Source organism: Ranitomeya variabilis, chromosome 3 (assembly GCF_051348905.1).
Source record: "Ranitomeya variabilis isolate aRanVar5 chromosome 3, aRanVar5.hap1, whole genome shotgun sequence".
Classification (NCBI taxonomy): Eukaryota; Metazoa; Chordata; class Amphibia; order Anura; family Dendrobatidae; genus Ranitomeya; species Ranitomeya variabilis.
This window is the reverse complement of record NC_135234.1, coordinates 786,883,057-786,908,338: the sequence shown is the minus strand read 5'-3', so window position 1 is coordinate 786,908,338 and position 25,282 is coordinate 786,883,057. Positions and strand designations below refer to the sequence as shown.

Sequence of the window (25,282 nt, the reverse complement as noted above, 5' to 3'; positions counted from 1 at the left end):
GGTGAAATATTACAATCCAGCCATGGCCGATGCTGCAATATCATCGGCCATGGCTGGAAAACCTGAAGTGACCCCCCCCACCCCACCGATCGCCCCCCCAGTGCTCCGTTATGGGGTCTGGTCCCCTCCGTCCTGTGCTCCGCTCCCCCGTCCTCCTGCCCGCTCCCCCCCTGCTCCTATATCACCCCCCGGTGCTCCGACGCCCCCCCCCGTGCCCCGATCTCCCCCCCCTTATACTTACCGAGGCTCCCGGTGTCCGTCCGCCTCCTCGCTGGGCGCCGCCATCTTCCAAAATGGCGGGCGCATGCTCAGTGCGCCCGCCGAATCTGCCGGCCGGCAGATTCATTACAAGTACATTTTGACCCCTTTATCACCCCCATAGGTAGGGACAATAATAAAATAAAGAAAATATATTTTTTTCTTTTTCCACTAGGGTTAGGGTTAGGGTTAGAACTAGGGTTAGAACTAGGGGTAGGGTTAGGGTTAGGGTTACGGGTAGGGTTAGGGTTATGGCATGTGCACACAGAGCGGATCGGCCGCGGATCGGCCGCGGATCCGCAGCGGATCCGCAGCGGATCGGCAGCGGATCCGTAGCGGATCGGCAGCGGATCCGCAGCGGATCCGCAGCGGATCCGCAGCGGATTGCCCGCGGATCCGCAGCGGATTGCCCGCGGATTGGCCGCGGATCCGCAGCGGATTGGCAGCGGATTGGCCGCGGATCCGCAGCGGATTGGCCGCGGATCCGCAGCGGATTGGCCGCTGCGAATTCAAAGCAGTTTTCCATCAGGTTTACAGTACCATGTACACCTAAGGAAAACCAAATCCGCTGTGCCCATGGTGCGGAAAATTCCGTGCAGAGACGCTGCGTTGTATTTTCCGCAGCATGTCAATTCTTTGTGCGGATTCCGCAGCGTTTTACACCTGTTCCTCAATAGGAATCCGCAGGTGAAATCCGCACAAAAAAACACTGGAAATCTGCTGTAAATCCGCAGGTAAAACGCAGTGCCTTTTACCTGCAGATTTTTCAAAAATCGTGCAGAAAAATCTCACACGAATCCGCAACGTGGGCACATAGCCTTAGGGTTAGGGTTGGAATTAGAGTTAGGGTTGGAATTAGGGCTAGGGTTTGAAATAGGGTTAAGATTAGGCTTGTGGTTAGGGTTACGGATAGGGTTAGGGGTGTGTTGGGGTTACAGTTGTGGTTAGGGTTGGGATTAGGGTTACGGTTGGGATTAGGGTTAGGATTAGGGTTGGAATTAGGGTTACGGGTGTGTTGCGGTTAGGGTTGTGGTTAGGGGTGTGTTGGGGTTAGGGTTGTGATTAGGGTTATGGCTACAGTTGGGATTAGGATTAGGGGTGTGTTGGGGTTAGTGTTGAAGTTAGAATTGAGGGGTTTCCACTGTTTAGACACATCAGGGGTCTCCAAACGCAACATGGCGCCACCATTGAGTCCAGCCAATCTTGCGTTCAAAAAGTCAAATGGTGCTCCCGCCCTTCCAAGCCCCGACGTGCGCCCAAACAGTGGTTTACCCCCACATTTGGGGTACCAGCGTACTCAGGACAAACAGGGCAACAACTGTTGGGGTCCAATTTCTCCTGTTACCCTTGCAAAAATAAAAAAATACTTGCTAAAACATAATTTTTGAGGAAAGAACAATTATTTTTTATTTTCACGGCTCTGCGTTATAAACTTCTGTGAAGCACTTGGGGGTTGAAAGTGCTCACCACACATCTAGATAAGTTCCTTCGGGGGTCTAGTTTCCAAAATGGGGTCACTTGTGGGGTTTCTACTGTTTAGGCACATCAGGGGCTCTGCAAATGCAATGTGACGCCCGCAGACCATTCCATCAAAGTCTGCATTTCAAATGTCACTACTTCCCTTCCGAGCCCTGACGTGTGCCCAAACAGTGGTTTACCCCCACATATGGGGTATCAGCATACTCACAACAAACTGGGCAACAAATATTGGGGTCCAAATTCTCCTGTTACCCTTGTGAAAATAAAAAATTGCTTGCTAAAACATCTTTTTTGAGGAAAGAAAAATGATTTTTTATTTTCACGGCTCTGCGTTGTAAACTTCTGTGAAGCACTTGGGGGTTGAACGTGCTCACCACACATCTAGATAAGTTCCTTGGGGGGTCTAGTTTCCAAAATGGGGTCACTTGTGGGGGGTTTCTACTGTTTAGGCATATCAGGGGCTCTGCAAACGTAACATGATGCCCGCAGACCATTCCATCAAAGTCTGCATTCCAAAACGTCACTACTTCCCTTCCGAGCCCCGGCATGTGCCCAAACAGTGGTTTACCCCCACATATGGGGTATCAGCGTACTCAGGAGAAACTGGACAACAACTTTTGGGGTCCAATTTCTCCTGTTACTCTTGCAAAAATAAAAAATTCTGGGCTAAAAAAATATTTTTGAGGAAAGGAAACACATTTATTATTTTCACGGCTCTGCGTTATAAACTTCTGTGAAGCACTTGGGGGTTCAAAGTGCTCACCACACATCTAGATAAGTTCCCTTGGGGGTCTAGTTTCCAAAATGGAGTCACTTGTGGGGAGTTCCTACTGTTTAGGCACATCAGGGGCTCTGCAAACGCAACCTGATGCCCGCAGAGCATTCCATCAAAGTCTGCATTTCAAAACGTCACTACTTCCCTTCCGAACCCCGACGTGTGCCAAAACAGTGGTTTACCCCCACATATGGGGTATCAGCGTACTCAGGAGAAACTGGACAACAACTTTTGGGGTCCAATTTCTCCTGTTACTCTTGCAAAAATAAAAAAATTCTGGGCTAAAAAAATATTTTTGAGGAAAGGAAACACATTTTTTATTTTCACGGCTCTGCGTTATAAACTTCTGTGAAGCACTTGGGGGTTCAAAGTGCTCACTACACATCTAGATAAGTTCCCTTGGGGGTCTAGTTTCCAAAATGGAGTCAATTGTGGGGAGTTCCTACTGTTTAGGCACATCAGGGGCTCTGCAAACGCAACCTGACGCCCGCAGAGCATTCCATCAAAGTCTGCATTTCAAAACGTCACTACTTCCCTTCCGAACCCCGCCGTGTGCCAAAACAGTGGTTTACCCCCACATATGGGGTATCAGCGTACTCAGGAGAAACTGGACAACAACTTTTGGGGTCCAATTTCTCCTGTTACCCTTGGGAAAATAAAAAATTGTGGGCTAAAAAATAATTTTTGAGAAAAGAAAAATTATTTTTTTATTTTCATGGCTCTGCGTTATAAACTTCTGTGAAGCACTTGGGGGTTCAAAGTGCTCACCACACATCTAGATTAGTTCCTTGGGAGGTCTAGTTTCCAAAATGGGGTCACTTGTGCGGGAGCTCCAATGTTTAGGCACACAGGGGCTCTCCAAACGCGACATGGTGTCCGCTAATGATTGGAGCTAATGTTCCATTCAAAAAGCCAAATGGCGTGCCTTCCCTTCCGAGCCCTGCCGTGCGCCCAAACAGTGGTTTACCCCCACATATGGGGTATCATCGTACTCAGGACAAACTGGACAACAACATTTGGGGTCCAATTTCTCCTATTACCCTTGGGAAAATAAAAAATTCTGGGCTAAAAATCATTTTTGAGGAAAGAAAAATTATTTTTTTATTTTCACGGCTCTGCGTTATAAACTTCTGTGAAGCACCTGGGGGTTATAAGTGCTCACTATGCATCTAGATAAGTTCCTTGGGGGGTCTAGTTTCCAAAATGGGGTCACTTGTAGGGGAGCTACAATGTTTAGGCACACAGGGGCTCTCCAAATGCGACATGGTGTCCGCTAACGATTGGAGCTAATTTTCCATTCAAAAAGTCAAATGGCACGCCTCCCCTTCCGAGCCTTGCCGTGCACCCAAACAGTGGTTTACCCCCACATATGAGGTATCGGCATACTCAGGAGAAATTGCCCAACAAATTTTAGGATCCATTTTATCCTGTTGCCCATGTGAAAATGAAAGAATTGAGGCTAAAAGAAATTTTGTGTGAAAAAAAAGTACTTTTTCATTTTTGCGGATCAATTTGTGAAGCACCTGGGGGTTTAAAGTGCTCACTATGCCTCTAGATGAGTTCCTTGGGGGGTCTAGTTTCCAAAATGGGGTCACTTGTGGAGGAGCTCCAATGTTTAGGCACACAGGGGCTTTCCAAACGCGACATGGTGTCCGCTAACGATGGAGATAATTTTTCACTCAAAAAGTCAAATGGCGCTCCTTCCCTTCCGAGCCTTACCATGTGCCCAAACAGTGGTTTACCCCCACATGTGAGGTATCGGTGTACTCAGGAGAAATTGCCCAACAAATTTTAGGATCCATTTTATCCTGTTGCCCATGTGAAAATGAAAAAATTGAGGCTAAAATAATTTTTTTGTGAAAAAAAAGTACTTTTTCATTTTTACGGATCAATTTGTGAAGCACCTGGGGGTTTAAAGTGCTCACTATGCTTCTAGATAAGTTCCTTGGGGGGTCTAGTTTCCAAAATGGGGTCACTTGTGGGGGAGCTCCAATGTTTAGGCACACGGGGGCTCTCCAAACGCGACATGGTGTCCGCTAAAGATTGGAGCCAATTTTTTATTGAAAAAGTCAAATGGCGCTCCTTCCCTTCCGAGCCCTGCCGTGCGCCCAAACAGTGGTTTACCCCCACATATGAGGTATCAGCGTACTCAGGACAAATTGGACAACAACGTCCGTGGTCCAGTTTCTCCTTTTACCCTTGGGAAAATAAAAAAATTGTTGCTAAAAGATCATTTTTGTGACTAAAAAGTTAAATGTTCATTTTTTACTTCCATGTTGCTTCTGCTGCTGTGAAACACCTGAAGGGTTAATAAACTTCTTGAATGTGGTTTTGAGCACCTTGAGGGGTGCAGTTTTTAGAATGGTGTCACTTTTGGGTATTTTCAGCCATATAGAACCCTCAAAATGACTTCAAATGTGAGGTGGTCCCTAAAAAAAATGGTTTTGTAAATTTTGTTGTAAAAATGAGAAATCACTGGTCAAATTTTAACCCTTATGACTTCCTAGCAAAAAAAAAATTTGTTTCCAAAATTGTGCTGATGTAAAGTAGACATGTGGGAAACGTTATTTATTAACTATCTTGTGTCACATAACTCTCTGGTTTAACAGAATAAAAATTCAAAATGTGAAAATTGCGAAATTTTCAAAATTTTCGCCAAATTTCTGTTTTTTTCACAAATAAACTCAGAAATTATCGACCTAAATTTACCACTAACATGAAGCCCAATATGTCACGAAAAAACAATCTCAGAATCGCTAGGATCCGTTGAAGCGTTCCTGAGTTATTACCTCATAAAGGGACACTGGTCAGAATTGCAAAAAACGGCAAGGTCATTAAGGCCAAAATAGGCTGGGTCATGAAGGGGTTAAAGTCCCCCATAACCAGGACCTCATTATGGGTTGCAGCTTCATCTATCTGCTTTAGTAGTAGACTTTCCATGATTTCTGTTATATTTGGGGGTTTGTAACAGACCCCAATGAGAATTTTGTTACCATTTTTCCCTCCATGAATTTCGACCCATATGGACTCGACATCCTCATTCTCTTCGCTAATATCCTCCCTTAAAGTGGACTTTAGACAAGACGTTACATAGAGACAAACCCCTCCTCCTCTCCGATCCTTTCTAAACAGACTGTAACCCTGTAAGGTAACTGCCCAGTCATAGCTTTCATCTAACCATGTCTCGGTTATTCCCACTATGTCAAAGTTACCTGTAGATATTTCTGCTTCTAGTTCTTCCATCTTGTTTGTCAGGCTTCTGGCGTTTGCGAGCATGCAGTTTAGAGGATTGTGTTTTGTTCCAATCTCCTCGCTGTGGATTGTTTTAGAATGTTCTTACCTCCCTTCTGAGTATGTTTTCCTGGGTCTTCTTTGTTCGAGTCTAATGTTTTTCTTCCCATCCCCTCTTCTTCTAGTTTAACGCCCTCCTGATGATTGTAGCGAGTCTTCTGGCGAATGTGTGTTTCCCAGGTTTGTTGAGGTGTAGTCCCTCTCTGGCGAGGAGTCCATCGTACAAGTAATTCACTAGACATGTGTGGCCTCCGTCAATGAAAATGAACTGAGCGAGGCCGGGCACGTCTAGTCGGAATGTGGTCAGAAGTATATAAATCACATGCTTGTGCTGACATGACTGTCCACCGGCAAGGGAGAATCCTAAAAGTGTGCAGTGCATGAGTTGTGAGAATTCAGAAGCTGCGATGTCAGGATCCAGCTCTGCAGGTTCCAGTAGTTGTCACATGGACACTTCACTCATATGCGACTTTCACACTTATGGTCCTGTGACAACGAGCTTCTCTTCGGCTTCTCTCAGTTTTTCACTGAACATTGAGAGCATTAGGGAGAGGAGCTCGTGGGCACGACTGAGTGTGCAAATCACATATGTCCTTGGCAGAGGGGGGGCACCAAAATGAATTCTTGCCCCTGGTTCCAGAAACCCTAGATACACATCTGCCGGTATGCTACTGCGAGCGGCGATTACCGGGTCCGGTGGAGGGAGGTCTGTGCACAGCGCAGCACAGGCAGTGAGGCAGGGACTGAGGGTTTGAGAGAATGGAGACCCGGAGACTGCCTGTCCCAGTCTACGCCGTAGCCTGGAGCCCTCATTATATGTCAATGGAATATGTCAGTTAATAAATTGTTTTTCTAAAGCTTTATAGTGTAGTTTTAGGTCAGAGGGATGGTTGGGATGAGCTAGCAAGGTGCACGGACAGGTAGTGATGGCTACTTGCGGACATGTGCGGCAATTGTAGTTTTGCACTTACGGTGGTACAAAAAACACTGCTAGCAGTGTTTTTTTCCATTGCTGCAAGTACCACATTTGTCGGATCGCGGCAAAACCGCAAGTGCTGTACATGTCCGCAAGTCCCATAGGGAATGAATGAGGCCGAACGCAGTGTTGCCGTAAGTGATCCATTACGTGGCAGATGCGGAAAAACTGCCGGATCTGCTGCAAAAGGCGCCTTTCACATCAGCGATTTTTGCCAAAGTCACTGCCGATAGTGTCATACTCAACAATGGGGGAGGCAGCACTAAAATGCCTAGGGCAGCAGAAACTCTAAATATGGCCCTGATGACCAAACAACTCAATCTTGGTTTCATCAGTCCACAGGACCTTCTTCCAAAAATAAATTGGCTTCTCCAAATGAGCTTTTGCATACCTCAGCCGACTCTGTTTGTGGCGTGCTTGCAGAAACGGCTTCTTTCGCATCACTCTCCCATACAGCTTCTCCTTGTGCAAAGTGCGTTGTATAGTTGACCGATGCACAGTGACACCATCTGCAGCAAGTTGATGCTGCAGCTCTCTGGAGGTGGTCTGAGGATTGTCCTTGACTGATCTCACCATTCTTCTTCTCTGCCTTTCTGATGTTTTTCTTGGCCTGCCACTTCTGGCCTTAACAAGAACTGTACCTGTGTTCTTCCATTTCCTTACTATGCTCCTCACAGTGGAAATTGACAGGTTAAATCTCTGAGACAGCTTTTTGTATCCTTCCCCTGAACAACTATGTTGAATAATCTTTGTTTTCAGATCATTTGACAGTTGTTTTGAGGAGACCATGATGCCACTCTTCAGAGGAGATTCAAACAGGAGAACAACTTGCAAGTGGCCACTTTAAGTAGCTTTTCTCATGATTGCATACACCTGGATATGAAGTTCAAAGCTCAATGAGGTTACAAAACCAAAAACAGTGCTTTAGTAAGTCAGTAAAAAGTAGGTAGGAGTATTTAAAACAAGAAAATGATAAGGGTGCCCATACTTATGCACCTGTCATATTTTGTTTGAATGCAGATTGCACATTTTCTGTTAGTACAATAAACCTCATTTCAAGGCAGAAACATTACTGTGTCCAACAGTTATTAGATATATGAAACTGAAATAGCTGTTGCAAAAAAACTATTTTTATAAAACATTAAGCTTAAGATTAATAGGGGTGCCCAAACTTTTTCATATAACTGTATTAAAGCGGTGAAAAACAGAGCGTGGTTTACCTATGTCTTCCTTTCAGCTGAAAAAGCCAAAATCCAGTGATTTTTGCGCTCGCGAAGGCTCTTTACTTATCCCAGAATGCACTGGGAATATGCAAATTATCTCCTCAGGACTCCTCCCCAGGTCTGGCAGAGACCCCAGAGACTGTAGGGACCCCAGAGAAGGCAGAGTCAGGGGCAGCAGAGACTGCAGGGACCCCAGAGATGTCAGTCAGGAGCAGCAGAGACTGCAGGGACCCCAGAGAGGTCAGTCAGGAGTTGCAGAGACTGCAGGGACCCCAGAGACGTCAGTCAGGAGCAGCAGAGACGGCGAACACCTCAGAGATGGCAGAGTCAGGAGCAGCAGATAATAATAATTTTTATTTATATAGCACCAACATATTCCGTAGCACTTTACGTTATAGAGGGGATTTGTACAGACAACAGACATTACAGCATAACAATAATCACATAGATCAAAACAGATACCAAGAGGAATGAGGGCCCTGCTGCTCGCAAACTACAATCTATGGGGAAAAAGGGGAGACACGAGAGGTGGATGGTAACAATTGCTTTAGTTATTTGGACCAGCCATAGTGTAAGGCTCGGGTGTTCATGTAAAGCTGCATGAACCAGTTAACTGCCTAAGTATGTAGCAGTACAGACACAGAGGGCTATTAACTGCATAAAGTGTATGAGAACATGATATGAGGATCCTAGTTAGGTTAATGCGTTGAGGCGGTAGGCCAATCTGAACAAATGAGTTTTTAGGGCACGTTTAACCCCTTCACCCCCAAGGGTGGTTTGCACGTTAATGACCGGGCCAATTTTTACAATTCTGACCACTGTCCCTTTATGAGGTTATAACTCTGGAACGCTTCAACGGATCCCGGTGATTCTGACATTGTCTTCTCGTGACATATTGTACTTCATGATAGTGGTAAAATTTCTTCGATATAACTTGCATTTATTTGTGAAAAAAAACGAATATTTGGCGAAAATTTTGAAAATTTCGCAATTTTCCAACTTTGAATTTTTATGCCCTTAAATCACAGACATATGTCACGCAAAATACTTAATAAGTAACATTTCCCACATGTCTACTTTACATCAGCACCATTTTGGAACCAACATTTTTTTTTGTTAGGGAGTTATAAGGGTTAAAAGTTGACCAGCAATTTCTCATTTTTACAACACCATTTTTTTTTAGGGACCACATCTCATTTGAAGTCATTTTGAGGGGTCTATATGATAGAAAATAACCAAGTGTGACACCATTCTAAAAACTACACCCCTCAAGGTACTCAAACCCACTTTCAAGAAGTTTATTAACCCTTCAGGTGTTTCACAGGAATTTTTGGAATGTTTAAATAAAAATAAACATTTAACTTTTTTTCACACAAAATTTATTTCAGCTCCAATTTGTTTTATTTTACCAAGGGTAACAGGAGAAAATAGACCCCAAAATTTGTTGTACAATTTGCCATTTGACTTTTCAATGCAAAATTGACTGGAATTGAGATGGGACGCCATGTTGCATTTGGAGAGCCCCTGATGTGCCTAAACATTGAAACCCCCCACAAGTGACACCATTTTGGAAAGTAGACCCCCTAAGGATCTTATCTAGATGTGTGGTGAGCACTTTGACCCAACAAGTGCTTCACAGAAGTTTATAATGCAGAGCCGTAAAAATAAAAAATCATATTTTTTCACAAAAATGATCTTTTCGCCCCCAATTTTTTATTTTCCCAAGGGTAAGAGAAGAAATTGGACCCCAAAAATTGTTGTACAATTTGTCCTGAGTACGCTGATACCCCATATGTGGGTGTAAACCATTGTTTGGGCGCAGGGCAGAGCTCGGAAGGGAAGGAGCGCCATTTGACTTTTCAATGCAAAATTGACTGGAATTGAGATGGGACGCCATGTTGCGTTTGGAGAGCCCCTGATGTGCCTAAACATTGAAACCCCCCACAAGTGACACCATTTTGGAAAGTAGACCCCTTAAGGAACTTATCTAGATGTGTGTTGAGCACTTTGACCCAACAAGTGCTTCACAGAAGTTTATAATGCAGAGCCGTAAAAATAAAAAATCATATTTTTTCACAAAAATGATCTTTTCGCCCCCATTTTTTTATTTCCCCAAGGGTAAGAGAAGAAATTAGACCACAAAAGTTGTTGTGCAATTTGTCCTGAGTACGACGATACCCCATATGTGGGGGTAAACCACTGTTTGGGCGCATAGCAGAGCTCGGAAGGGAAGGAGCGCTATTTTACTTTTCAATGCAAAATTGACTGGAATTAAGATGGGATGCCATGTTGCGTTTGGAGAGCCCCTGATGTACCCAAACAGTACAAACCCCCCACACGTGACCCCATATTGGAAACTAGACCCCCCAAGGAACTTATCTAGATGTGTTGTGAGAACTTTGAACCCCCAAGTGTTTCACTACAGTTTATAACGCAGAGCCGTGAAAATAAAAATTCCTTTTTTTTTTCACAAAAATGATTTTTTAGCCCCCAGTTTTGTATTTTCACAAGGGTATCAGGATAAATTGGACCCCAAAAGTTGTTGTTCAATTTGTCCTGAGTACGATGATACCCCATATGTGGGGGGGAACCACTGTTTGGGCGCATGACAGAGCTCGGAAGGGAAGGAGCGCCATTTGGAATGCAGACTTAAATGGATTGGTCTGCAGGCGTCACGTTGCATTTGCAGAGCCCCTGATGTACCCAAACAGTACAAACCCCCCACAAGTGACCCCATATTGGAAACTAGACCCCCCAAGGAACTTATCTAGATGTGTTGTGAGAACTTTGAACCCCCAAGTGTTTCACTACAGTTTATAACGCAGAGCCGTGAAAATAAAAATTCTTTTTTTTTTTTCACAAAAATGATTTTTTAGCCCCCAGTTTTGTATTTTCACAAGGGTATTAGGATAAATTGGACCCCAAAAGTTGTTGTTCAATTTGTCCTGAGTACGCTGATACCCCATATGTGGGGGGGAACCACTGTTTGGGCGCATGACAGAGCTAGGAAGGGAAGGAGCGCCATTTGGAATGCAGACTTAAATGGATTGGTCTGCAGGCTGTTATGATCCTAGTGGTAGAGGATCTCTGGTATTCCGGCTAAGTCCGCAAAAACATAGGAACTGCTCTAGGGAGGTGGAAACTGGGCTAACCGCATAACTGATCCTAACACACAACTAGAAGTAGCCGGTGAACGTGCCTACGTTGTTTCTAGACGTCTCGAGCCAGCCGGAGAACTGACTACCCCTAGAGGGAAAATAAGACCTCACTTGCCTCCAGAGAAATTAACCCCAAAGATATAGAAAGCCCCCAACAAATAATAACGGTGAGGCAAGAGGAAAACACAAACGTAGAGATGAACTAGATTCAGCAAAGTGAGGCCCACTAATCTAGATAGGCAGAAAATAGAAAGTGAACTATGCGGTCAGCAGAAAACCCTGCAAAAACATCCACGCTGAATATTCAAGAACCCCCGCACCGACTGACGGTGTGAGGGGAGAATATCAGCACCCTAGAGCTTCCAGCGAGCTAGAAAATCACATTTTGAGCAAGCTGGACAAAAAACACTGATAATGCAAATGATCCAAAGTATGCAAACAGGACTTAGCTTTTCTTGCATGAGACAGATGGCAAGGAATCAGGAGGAGACCAAATTGGACTGAATACATCGATACCAGGCAAGAGACTGAGTCCTAAGGAGGACTAAATAGGGAACACCCACAGCTTAATGAAACAGCTGAAGCCCAGGCCTGCAGAAGACATGACTCATACAATACCATTAGTGACCACAAGAGGGAGCCCAGAAACACAGCCCACAACAGCAGGCGTCACGTTGCATTTGCAGAGCCCCTGATGTACCCAAACAGTACAAACCCCCCACAAGTGACCCCATATCGGAAACTAGACCCCCCAAGGAACTTATCTAGATGTGTTGTGAGAACTTTGAACCCCCAAGTGTTTCACTACAGTTTACAACGCAGAGCCGTGAAAATAAAAAATCTTTTTTTTCCCACAAAACTTATTTTTTGGCCCCCAGTTTTGTATTTTCCCAATGGTAGCAGGATAAATTGGACCCCAAAAGATGATGTCCAATTTGTCCTGAGTACGCTGATACCCCATATGTTGGGGTAAACCCCTGTTTGGGCACACGGGAGAGCTCTGAAGGGAAGGAGCACTGTTTTCCATTTTCAACGCAGAATTGGCTGGAATTGAGATCGGATGCCATGTCCCGTTTGGAGAGCCCCTGATGTGCCTAAACAGTGGAAACCCCCCAATTATAACTGAAACCCTAATCCAAACACACCCCTTACCCTAATCCCAACAGTAACCCTAACCACTCCTCTAACCCAGACACACCCAACCCTATTCCCAACCGTAAATGTAATCCAAACCCTAACCCTATCTTTAGCCCCAACCCTAACTGTAGCCCCAACCCTAGCCCCAACCCTAGCCCTAACCCTAGCCCTAACCCTAGCAATAACCCTAACCCTATCACTAGCCCTAACACTAGCCGTAACACTAGCCCTAACCCTAGCCCTAACCCTAGCCCCAACCCTAGCCCTAACCCTAGCCCCATCCCTAGCCCTAACCCTAGCCCCAACCCTAGCCCTAACCCTAGCCCTAACCCTAGCCCTAACCCTAGCCCTAACCCTAACCCTAACCCTAACCCTAATGGGAAAATGGAAATAAATACATTTTTAAATTTTTTTTATTTTTCCCTAACTAAGGGGGTGATGAAGGGGGGTTTGATTTACTTTTATAGCGGGTTATTTAGCGGATTTTTATGATTGGCAGCTGTCACACACTGAAAGACGCTTTTCATTGCAAAAAATATTTTTTGCGTTACCACATTTTGAGAGCTGTAATTTTTCCATATTTGAGTCCACAGAGTCATGTGAGATCTTGTTTTTTGCGGGACGAGTTGACGTTTTTATTGGTAACATTTTCGGACACGTGACATTTTTTGATCGCTTTTTATTCCGATTTTTGTGAGGCAGAGTGATCAAAAACCAGCTATTCATGAATTTCTTTTGGGGGGGCGTTTATACCGTTCCGCGTTTGGTAAAATTGATAAAGCAGTTTTATTCTTCGGGTCAGTACGATTACAGCGATATCTCATTTATAGCATTTTTTTATGTTTTGGCGCTTTTATACGATAAAAACTATTTTATAGAAAAAATAATTATTTTGGTATCGCTTTATTCTCAGGACTATAACTTTTTTATTTTTTTGCTGATGATGCTGTATGGCGGCTCGTTTTTTGCGGGACAAGATGACGTTTTCAGCGGTACCATGGTTATTTATATCAGTCTTTTTGATCGCGTGTTATTCCACTTTTTGTTCGGCGGTATGATAATAAAGCGTTGTTTTTTGCCTCGTTTTTTTTTTTTTTCTTACGGTGTTTACTGAAGGGGTTAACTAGTGGGGCAGTTTTATAGGTGGGGTCGTTACGGACGCGGCGATACTAAATATGTGTACTTTTATTGTTTTTTTCATTTTATTTAGCTAAAGAAATGTATTTATGGGAATAATATTTTTTTTATTTTTTTTTTACACACATGTGGGGAATTTTTTTTTACTTTTTTACTTTGTCCCAGGGGGGGACATCACAGATCATTGATCTGGCAGTGTGCACAGCACTCTGCCAGATCTACAATCTGCTGTGCAGGGCTGCAGGCTTACCAAGTGTCTGCTCTGAGCAGACACTCGGTAAGCCACCTCCCTCCCTGCAGGACCCGGATGCCGCGGCCATCTTGGATCCGGGACCTGCGGCGAGGAGGGAGGTAGGAGACCCTCGGAGCAACGCAATCACATCGCGTTGCTCCGGGGGTCTCAGGGAAGCCCGCAGGGAGCCCCCTCCCTGCGCGATGCTTCCCTATACTGCCGGTACACCGCGATCATGTTTGATCGCGGTGTGCCGGGGGTTAATGTGCCGGGGGCGGTCCGTGACCGCTCCTGGCACATAGTGCCGGAGGTCAGCTGCGATATGCAGCTGACACCCGGCCACGATCGGCCGCGCTCCCCCCGTGAGCGCCGCTGATCGGTGATGACGTACTATCCCGTCGGTGGTCATACGGGCCCACCCCACCTCGACGGGATAGTACGTCAGATGTCAGAAAGGGGTTAAAACTGTGGGGATTAATCGTATTAACCTGGGTAGTGCATTCCAAAGAATCGGCGCAGCACGTGTAAAGTCTTGGAGACGGGAGTGGGAGGTTCTGATTATTGGGTATGTTAACCTCAGGTCATTAGCAGAATGGAGGGCACACGTAGGCTGAAACCAGGGAGGAGATGTAGGATGGTGCTGAGCCATGGAGTGCTTTGTGGATAAGGGTAATAAGTTTGAACTGGATTCTGGAGTGGATGGGTAACCAGTGTAATGACTGGCACAAGGTAGAGGCATCGGTGTAACGGTTGGTGAGGAATATGATCCTGGCTGCAGCATTCAGGACAGATTGGAGCGGGGAGAGTTTGGTAAGAGGGAGGCCGAATAGTAGAGAGTTACAATAGTCCAGACGAGAATGAGTAAGTGAGACAGTAAGAGTTTTTGCAGAGTGGAAAGTAAGAAAAGGGCGAATTCTAGAAATGTTTTTGAGGTGCAGATAAGAAGAGCGAGCCAGTGATCGGATGTGGGGGGCGAATGAAAGCTTGGAATCAAGGATGACCCCAAGGCAGCGGGCATGTTGCTTGGGAGTAATGGTGGAACCGCACACGGAGATGGCAATGTCCGGCAAAGGTAGGTTAGTAGAGGGAGAGAACACGAGGAGTTCAGTTTTTGACAGGTTCAGTTTCAGATAGAGGGAGGACATGATGTTAGAAACAGCATTAAGACAATCACTGGTATTTTCTAAAAAGGCAGGTGTGATACCAGGAGAAGAGGTGTATAATTGGGTGTCGTCAGCATAGAGATGGTACTGGAAACCAAATCTACTGACTGTTTGTCCAATAGGGGCAGTATACAAAGAAGAGGAGGGGGCCTAGGACTGATCCTCGAGGAACCCCAGCAGTAAGGGGAAGGTGAGAGGAGGAGGAACCAGCAAAACATACAGTGAAGGAGCGGTCAGAGAGATAGGAGGAGAACCAGGAGAGAACGGTGTCCTTAAAGGGAACCTGTCACCCCCCAAGCGTTTGTAACAAAAAGAGCCACTTGTGCAGCACTAATGCTGCATTCTGACAAGGTGGCTCTTTTAGTTCGTGTCCCTGCCAACGCTGAAAGAATCGTTTATATAATTTGTCCCTCATACCTCTAATTTGTCAGGGGGCCGGTCTTTCCCCCCTGACACAGACGCCCCACAGTCGTCAGTTATTTCCTGTTTTTTCATGGGCGCCGCCTCCTCAGCGATCAGTCAACTGGCGCCTGCGCTGTAATCTTTGTCCTTGGGCATGTGCAGTTAGCGCTGCCCGTCCACTGACATCACATGATGTCTTTCTTATTGTGCCTGTGTGGACGCGCGGCCCGAGATCCCGCCCCACAGTCGTCAGTTATTTCCTCATTTCTCATGTGCGCCGCCTCCTCAGCGTTCAGTTACCCGGCGCCTGCGCTGTAATCTTTGTTCTTGGGCATGTGCAGTTAGCGCTGCCCGTCCACTGACATCACATGATGTCTTTCTTATTGTGCCTGCGTGGACGCGCGGCCCGAGATCCCACCCCACAGTCGTCAGTTATTTCCTCATTTCTCATGGGCGCCGCCTCCTCAGCGATCAGTCAACTGGCGCCTGCGCTGTAATCTTTGTCCTTGGGCATGCGCAGTTAGCGCTGCCCGTCCACTGACATCACATGATGTCTTTCTTATTGTGCCTGTGTGGACACGCGGCCCGAGATCCCGCCCCACAGTCGTCAGTTATTTCCTCATTTCTCATGTGCGCCGCCTCCTCAGCGTTCAGTTACCCGGCGCCTGCGCTGTAATCTTTGTTCTTGGGCATGCGCAGTTAGCGCTGCCCGTCCACTGACATCACATGATGTCTTTCTTATTGTGCCTGCGTGGACGCGCGGCCCGAGATCCCGCGCGTCCACACAGGCACAATAAGAAAGACATCATGTGATGTCAGTGGACGGGCAGCGCTAACTGCGCATGCCCAAGGACAAAGATTACAGCGCAGGCGCCGGGTAACTAACTGAATGCTGAGGAGGCGGCGCACATGAGAAATGAGGAAATAACTGACGACTGTGGGGCGGGATCTCGGGCCGCGCGTCCACACAGGCACAATAAGAAAGACATCATGTGATGTCAGTGGACGGGCAGCGCTAACTGCGCATGCCCAAGGACAAAGATTACAGCGCAGGCGCCGGGTAACTAACTGAATGCTGAGGAGGCGGCGCACATGAGAAATGAGGAAATAACTGACGACTGTGGGGCGGGATCTCGGGCCGCGCGTCCACACAGGCACAATAAGAAAGACATCATGTGATGTCAGTGGACGGGCAGCGCTAACTGCACATGCCCAAGGACAAAGATTACAGCGCAGGCGCCGGGTAACTAACTGAGCACTGAGGAGGCGGCGCACATGAGAAAAGAGGAAGTAACTGACGACTGTGGGGCGGGATCTCGGGCCGCGCGTCCACACAGGCACAATAAGAAAGACATCATGTGATGTCAGTGGACGGGCAGCGCTAACTGCACATGCCCAAGGACAAAGATTACAGCGCAGGCGCCGGGTAACTAACTGAGCACTGAGGAGGCGGCGCACATGAGAAATGAGGAAATAACTGACGACTGTGGGGCGGGATCTCGGGCTGCGCGTCCACACAGGCACAATAAGAAAGACATCATGTGATGTCAGTGGACGGGCAGCGCTAACTGCACATGCCCAAGAACAAAGATTACAGCGCAGGCGCCGGGTAACTGAACGCTGAGGAGGCGGCGCACATGAGAAATGAGGAAATAACTGACGACTGTGGGGCGGGATCTCGGGCCGCGCGTCCACGCAGGCACAATAAGAAAGACATCATGTGATGTCAGTGGACGGGCAGCGCTAACTGCGCATGCCCAAGGACAAAGATTACAGCGCAGGCGCCGGGTAACTGAGCACTGAGGAGGCGGCGCACATGAGAAATGAGGAAATAACTGACGACTGTGGGGCGGGATCTCGGGCCGCGCGTCCACACAGGCACAATAAGACATCATGTGATGTCAGTGGACGGGCAGCGCTAACTGCGCATGCCCAAGGACAAAGATTACAGCGCAGGCGCCGGGTAACTAACTGAGCACTGAGGAGGCGGCGCACATGAGAAATGAGGAAATAACTGACGACTGTGGGGTGGGATCTCGGGCCGCGCGTCCACGCAGGCACAATAAGAAAGACATCATGTGATGTCAGTGGACGGGCAGCGCTAACTGCACATGCCCAAGGACAAAGATTACAGCGCAGGCGCCGGGTAACTAACTGAGCACTGAGGAGGCGGCGCACATGAGAAATGAGGAAATAACTGACGACTGTGGGGTGGGATCTCGGGCCGCGCGTCCACGCAGGCACAATAAGAAAGACATCATGTGATGTCAGTGGACGGGCAGCGCTAACTGCACATGCCCAAGAACAAAGATTACAGCGCAGGCGCCGGGTAACTGAACGCTGAGGAGGCGGCGCACATGAGAAATGAGGAAATAACTGACGACTGTGGGGCGGGATCTCGGGCCGCGCGTCCACGCAGGCACAATAAGAAAGACATCATGTGATGTCAGTGGACGGGCAGCGCTAACTGCGCATGCCCAAGGACAAAGATTACAGCGCAGGCGCCGGGTAACTAACTGAATGCTGAGGAGGCGGCGCACATGAGAAATGAGGAAATAACTGACGACTGTGGGGCGGGATCTCGGGCCGCGCGTCCACACAGGCACAATAAGAAAGACATCATGTGATGTCAGTGGACGGGCAGCGCTAACTGCGCATGCCCAAGGACAAAGATTACAGCGCAGGCGCCGGGTAACTAACTGAGCACTGAGGAGGCGGCGCACATGAGAAATGAGGAAATAACTGACGACTGTGGGGCGGGATCTCGGGCCGCGCGTCCACGCAGGCACAATAAGAAAGACATCATGTGATGTCAGTGGACGGGCAGCGCTAACTGCACATGCCCAAGGACAAAGATTACAGCGCAGGCGCCGGGTAACTAACTGAATGCTGAGGAGGCGGCGCACATGAGAAATGAGGAAATAACTGACGACTGTGGGGCGGGATCTCGGGCCGCGCGTCCACACAGGCACAATAAGAAAGACATCATGTGATGTCAGTGGACGGGCAGCGCTAACTGCGCATGCCCAAGGACAAAGATTACAGCGCAGGCGCCGGGTAACTAACTGAATGCTGAGGAGGCGGCGCACATGAGAAATGAGGAAATAACTGACGACTGTGGGGCGGGATCTCGGGCCGCGCGTCCACACAGGCACAATAAGAAAGACATCATGTGATGTCAGTGGACGGGCAGCGCTAACTGCACATGCCCAAGGACAAAGATTACAGCGCAGGCGCCGGGTAACTAACTGAATGCTGAGGAGGCGGCGCACATGAGAAATGAGGAAATAACTGACGACTGTGGGGCGGGATCTCGGGCCGCGCGTCCACACAGGCACAATAAGAAAGACATCATGTGATGTCAGTGGACGGGCAGCGCTAACTGCACATGCCCAAGAACAAAGATTACAGCGCAGGCGCCGGGTAACTGAACGCTGAGGAGGCGGCGCCCATGAGAAAAGAGGAAGTAACTGACGACTGTGGGGCGAGATCTCGGGCCGCGCGTCCACGCAGGCACAGTAAGAAAGACATCATGTGATGTCAGTGGACGGGCAGCGCTAACTGCACATGCCCAAGGACAAAGATTACAGCGCAGGCGCCGGGTAACTAACTGAATGCTGAGGAGGCGGCGCACATGAGAAATGAGGAAATAACTGACGACTGTGGGGCGGGATCTCGGGCCGCGCGTCCACGCAGGCACAATAAGAAAGACATCATGTGATGTCAGTGGACGGGCAGCGCTAACTGCACATGCCCAAGAACAAAGATTACAGCGCAGGCGCCGGGTAACTGAACGCTGAGGAGGCGGCGCCCATGAGAAAAGAGGAAGTAACTGACGACTGTGGGGCGAGATCTCGGGCCGCGCGTCCACGCAGGCACAATAAGAAAGACATCATGTGATGTCAGTGGACGGGCAGCGCTAACTGCACATGCCCAAGAACAAAGATTACAGCGCAGGCGCCGGGTAACTGAACGCTGAGGAGGCGGCGCCCATGAGAAAAGAGGAAGTAACTGACGACTGTGGGGCATCTGTGTCAGGGGGGAAAAGACCTGCCCCCCTGACAAATTAGCGGTATGAGGGACAAATTATATAAACGATTATTTCAGCGTTGGCAGGGACACGAACTAAAAGAGCCACCTTGGCAGAATGCAGCCTTAGTGCTGCACAAGGTGGCTCTTTTAGTTACAAATGCCTGGGGAGGGTGACAGGATCCCTTTAAAGTAAATGGAGCGGAGCACAGTGAGGAGGAGCTGACGATCCAAGAGAATTAGCATGGAGCAGTGACCATTAGATTTAGCTGTTAGTAGATCATTAGAGACCTTAGTGAGATACTGCAGAGACCGCAGAGACGTCAGTCAGGAGCTGCAGGGACCCCAGAGACGTCAGTCAGGAGAAGGAGAGACGGCAGAGACCGCAGAGACGTCAGTCAGGAGAAGGAGAGACTGCAGGGACCCCAGAGACGTCAGTCAGGAGAAGGAGAGACTGCAGGGACCCCAGAGACGTTAGTCAGGAGAAGGAGAGACTGCAGGGACCCCAGAGACGTCAGTCAGGAGAAGGAGAGACTGCAGGGACCCCAGAGACGTCAGTCAGGAGGAGAGACTGCAGAGACCCCAGAGACGTTAGTCAGGAGAAGGAGAGACTGCAGAGACCCCAGAGACGTCAGTCAGGAGGAAAGACTGCAGAGACCCCAGAGACGTTAGTCAGGAGAAGGAGAGACTGCAGGGACCCCAGAGACGTCAGTCAGGAGCTGCAGGGACCCCAGAGACGTCAGTCAGGAGAAGGAGAGACGGCAGAGACGTAAGTCAGGAGCAGCAGAGACGGCAGGGACCCCAGAGATGTCAGTCAGGAGCAGCAGAGACGGCAGGGACCCCAGAGATGTCAGTCAGGAGAAGGAGAGACCGCAGAGACGTCAGTCAGGAGCTGCAGGGACCCCAGAGACGTCAGTCAGGAGCAGCAGAGACCCCAGAGATGTCAGTCAGGAGAAGGAGAGACCGCAGAGACGTCAGTCAGGAGCTGCAGGGACCCCAGAGATGTCAGTCAGGAGCAGCAGAGACTGCAGGGACCCCAGAGACGTCAGTCAGGAGAAGGAGAGACGGCAGGGACCCCAGAGACGTCAGTCAGGAGCTGCAGGGACCCCAGAGACGTCAGTCAGGAGCAGCAGAGACAGCAGGGACCCCAGAGATGTCAGTCAGGAGAAGGAGAGACTGCAGGGACCCCAGAGACGTCAGTCAGGAGAAGGAGAGACTGCAGGGACCCCAGAGACGTCAGTCAGGAGAAGGAGAGACTGCAGGGACCCCAGAGACGTCAGTCAGGAGAAGGAGAGACGGCAGAGACCCCAGAGACGTCAGTCAGGAGAAGGAGAGACTGCAGAGACCCCAGAGACGTCAGTCAGGAGAAGGAGAGACTGCAGAGACCCCAGAGACGTCAGTCAGGAGAAGGAGAGACTGCAGAGACCCCAGAGACGTCAGTCAGGAGCTGCAGGGACCCCAGAGACGTCAGTCAGGAGAAGGAGAGACTGCAGGGACCCCAGAGACGTCAGTCAGGAGAAGGAGAGACTGCAGAGACCCCAGAGACGTCAGTCAGGAGCTGCAGGGACCCCAGAGACGTCAGTCAGGAGCAGCAGAGACCCCAGAGACGTCAGTCAGGAGCTGCAGGGACCCCAGAGACGTCAGTCAGGAGCAGCAGAGACCCCAGAGACGTCAGTCAGGAGAAGGAGAGACTGCAGGGACCCCAGAGACGTCAGTCAGGAGAAGGAGAGACTGCAGGGACCCCAGAGACGTCAGTCGGGAGAAGGAGAGACTGCAGAGACCCCAGAGACGTCAGTCAGGAGAAGGAGAGACTGCAGAGACCCCAGAGACGTCAGTCAGGAGCTGCAGGGACCCCAGAGACGTCAGTCAGGAGCAGCAGAGACCCCAGAGACGTCAGTCAGGAGCTGCAGGGACCCCAGAGACGTCAGTCAGGAGCAGCAGAGACTGCAGGGACCCCAGAGATGTCAGTCAGGAGCTGCAGGGACCCCAGAGACGTCAGTCAGGAGGAGAGACTGCAGGGACCCCAGAGACGTCAGTCAGGAGAAGGAGAGACTGCAGGGACCCCAGAGACGTCAGTCAGGAGAAGGAGAGACGGCAGAGACCCCAGAGACGTCAGTCAGGAGCTGCAGGGACTGCAGGGACCCCAGAGATGTCAGTCAGGAGCTGCAGGGACCCCAGAGACGTCAGTCAGGAGGAGAGACTGCAGGGACCCCAGAGACGTCAGTCAGGAGAAGGAGAGACTGCAGGGACCCCAGAGACGTCAGTCAGGAGAAGGAGAGACTGCAGAGACCCCAGAGACGTCAGTCAGGAGCTGCAGGGACCCCAGAGACTTCAGTCAGGAGCAGCAGGGACCCCAGAGACTGCAGGGACCCCATAGACGTCAGTCAGGAGCTGCAGGGACCCCAGAGACTTCAGTCGGGAGCAGCACAGACAGCGAAGTCCTCAGAGAGGGCAGAGTGAGTCAGGAGCTGCAGAGACGGCAGGGACCCCAGAGAAGGCACTTGCCTGGATGCTGACGCCAGCCCTGTCAGCGTTATACACAGACTTTTCTCAGAAACGCCTGGTGCTGTAGTTTGGCTCCTGTGTTGTCATAGTACCCTGAAGTCACCACTAGAGGTCACCAGTGAATGAAATTAGAGCGGAACGTTTCTTCTCCGGCACCGATTCTCCCGGTTTTGCTGCTGTCGAGGCTGTTTCGAGGTGCGGACACCGGTGAGTATCACATGTCTCAGGACCCCGGGGTGACTGCTGGGACTTGTAGTTCCGTTCGTTCTTAAAGTAGCAGATGGTTTGAAGGGAGAGATATTGGTGCAAGTGTGACGTCAAAGTCAGGAGCAGCAGAGCCTGCAGGGACCCCAGAGACGTCAGTCAGGAGCAGCAGACTGTCGGGACCCCAGAGACATCAGTCAGGAGCAGCAGAGCCTGCAGGGACCCCAGAGACGTCAGTCAGGAGCTGCAGGGACCCCAGAGACGTCAGTCAGGAGCAGCAGAGCCTGCAGGGACCCCAGAGACGTCAGTCAGGAGAAGGAGAGACCCCAGAGATGTCAGTCAGGAGAAGGAGAGACGGCAGAGACGTCAGGAGCAGCAGAGCCTGCAGGGACCCCAGAGAGTGCAGAGTCAGGAGCAGCAGAGACTGCCGGGACCCCAGAGACGTCAGTCAGGAGCAGAAGAGACCCCAGAGACGTCAGTCAGGAGGTGCAGAGACTGCAGGGACCCCAGAGACGTCAGTCAGGAGCAGCAGAGACGGCCGGGACCCCAGAGACATCAGTCAGGAGCAGCAGACTGCCGGGACCTCAGAGACGTCAGTCAGGAGCAGAAGAGACCCCAGAGATATCAGTCAGGAGGTGCAGAGAGTGCAGGGACCCCAGAGACGTCAGTCAGGAGTAGCAGAGACCCCAGAGATGTCAGTCAGGAGGTGCAGAGAGTGCAGGGACCCCAGAGACGTCAGTCAGGAGTAGCAGAGACCCCGGAGATGTCAGTCAGGAGGTGCAGAGAGTGCAGGGATCCCAGAGACGTCAGTCAGGAGCTGCAGAGACCCCAGAGACATCAGTCAGGAGCAGCAGACTGCCGGGACCTCAGAGACGTCAGTCAGGAGCAGAAGAGACCCCAGAGACGTCAGTCAGGAGGTGCAGAGACTGCAGGGACCCCAGAGACGTCAGTCAGGAGCAGCAGAGACGGCCGGGACCCCAGAGACATCAGTCAGGAGCAGCAGAGACGGCCGGGACCCCAGAGACATCAGTCAGGAGCAGCAGACTGCCGGGACCTCAGAGACGTCAGTCAGGAGCAGAAGAGACCCCAGAGATATCAGTCAGGAGGTGCAGAGAGTGCAGGGACCCCAGAGACGTCAGTCAGGAGTAGCAGAGACCCCAGAGATGTCAGTCAGGAGGTGCAGAGAGTGCAGGGACCCCAGAGACGTCAGTCAGGAGTAGCAGAGACCCCGGAGATGTCAGTCAGGAGGTGCAGAGAGTGCAGGGATCCCAGAGACGTCAGTCAGGAGCAGCAGAGACCCCAGAGATGTCAGTCAGGAGCAGCAGAGCCTGCAGGGACCCCAGAGATGTCAGTCAGGAGAAGGAGAGACGGCAGAGACGTCAGGAGCAGCAGAGCCTGCAGGGACCCCAGAGAGTGCAGAGTCAGGAGCAGCAGACTGCCGGGACCCCAGAGACTTCAGTCAGGAGCAGCAGAGACGTCAGTCAGGAGTAGCAGAGATCCCAGAGATGTCAGTCAGGAGCAGCAGAGCCTGCAGGGACCCCAGAGAGTGCAGAGTCAGGAGCAGCAGACTGCCGGGACCCCAGGGACGTCAGTCAGGAGCAGCAGAGACGGCCGGGACCCCAGAGACATCAGTCAGGAGCAGCAGACTGCCGGGACCTCAGAGACGTCAGTCAGGAGCAGAAGAGACCCCAGAGATGTCAGTCAGGAGGTGCAGAGACTGCAGGGACCCCAGAGACGTCAGTCAGGAGCAGCAGAGACGGCCGGGACCCCAGAGACATCAGTCAGGAGCAGCAGACTGCCGGGACCTCAGAGACGTCAGTCAGGAGCAGAAGAGACCCCAGAGATGTCAGTCAGGAGGTGCAGAGACTGCAGGGACCCCAGAGACGTCAGTCAGGAGCAGCAGAGACGGCCGGGACCCCAGAGACATCAGTCAGGAGCAGCAGAGACGGCCGGGACCCCAGAGACATCAGTCAGGAGCAGCAGACTGCCGGGACCTCAGAGACGTCAGTCAGGAGCAGCAGAGACCCCGGAGATGTCAGTCAGGAGGTGCAGAGAGTGCAGGGACCCCAGAGACGTCAGTCAGGAGTAGCAGAGACCCCAGAGATGTCAGTCAGGAGCAGCAGGGACCCCAGAGACTTCAGTCAGGAGCAGCAGGGACCCCAGAGACTGCAGGGACCCCATAGACGTCAGTCAGGAGCTGCAGGGACCCCAGAGACTTCAGTCGGGAGCAGCACAGACAGCGAAGTCCTCAGAGAGGGCAGAGTGAGTCAGGAGCTGCAGAGACGGCAGGGACCCCAGAGAAGGCACTTGCCTGGATGCTGACGCCAGCCCTGTCAGCGTTATACACAGACTTTTCTCAGAAACGCCTGGTGCTGTAGTTTGGCTCCTGTGTTGTCATACCCTGAAGTCACCACTAGAGGTCACCAGTGAATGAAATTAGAGCGGAACGTTTCTTCTCCGGCACAGATTCTCCCGGTTTTGCTGCTGTCGAGGCTGTTTCGAGGTGCGGACACCGGTGAGTATCACATGTCTCAGGACCCCGGGGTGACTGCTGGGAATTGTAGTTCCGTTCGTTCTTAAAGTAGCAGATGGTTTGAAGGGAGAGATATTGGTGCAAGTGTGACGTCAAAGTCAGGAGCAGCAGAGCCTGCAGGGACCCCAGAGACGTCAGTCAGGAGCAGCAGAGCCTGCAGGGACCCCAGAGACGTCAGTCAGGAGAAGGAGAGACGGCAGAGACGTCAGGAGCAGCAGAGCCTGCAGGGACCCCAGAGACGTCAGTCAGGAGAAGGAGAGACGGCAGAGACCCCACAGACGTCAGTCAGGAGGTGCAGAGGCCCCAGAGATGTCAGTCAGGAGGTGCAGAGACCCCAGAGATGTCAGGAGCAGCAGAGACTGTAGGGACCCCAGAGACGTCAGTCAGGAGCAGCAGAGCCTGCAGGGACCCCAGAGACGTCAGTCAGGAGAAGGAGAGACGGCAGAGACCCCACAGACGTCAGTCAGGAGGTGCAGAGGCCCCAGAGATGTCAGTCAGGAGGTGCAGAGACCCCAGAGATGTCAGGAGCAGCAGAGACTGTAGGGACCCCAGAGACGTCAGTCAGGAGAAGGAGAGACGGCAGAGACCCCACAGACGTCAGTCAGGAGGTGCAGAGGCCCCAGAGATGTCAGTCAGGAGGTGCAGAGACCCCAGAGATGTCAGGAGCAGCAGAGACTGCAGGGACCCCAGAGAGTGCAGAGTCAGGAGCAGCAGAGACGGCCGGGACCCCAGAGACATCAGTCAGGAGCAGCAGACTGCAGGGACCCCAGAGACGTCAGT

General features: G+C 50.4%; 1 protein-coding gene across 5 annotated transcripts in view; it reads left to right on the top strand.

Annotated features, from left to right (window-relative positions):
• Window positions 1–25,282, top strand: part of LCMT2 (leucine carboxyl methyltransferase 2) — a 186,176-nt gene that overhangs the window by 12,132 nt on the left and 148,762 nt on the right. Inside the window, exon 1 of one of the 5 annotated variants that reach the window (XM_077299010.1) lies at window positions 21,733–21,972. The exons of 1 other annotated variant lie outside the window; for it this stretch is intronic. The gene's annotated coding sequence lies outside the window, so the exon portion shown is untranslated. Of the gene's footprint in view, window positions 1–21,732; window positions 21,973–24,153; window positions 24,485–25,282 lie in introns of those variants that run through there. 3 more of the 5 variants (XM_077299015.1, XM_077299014.1, XM_077299009.1) reach the window with 3 other exon arrangements.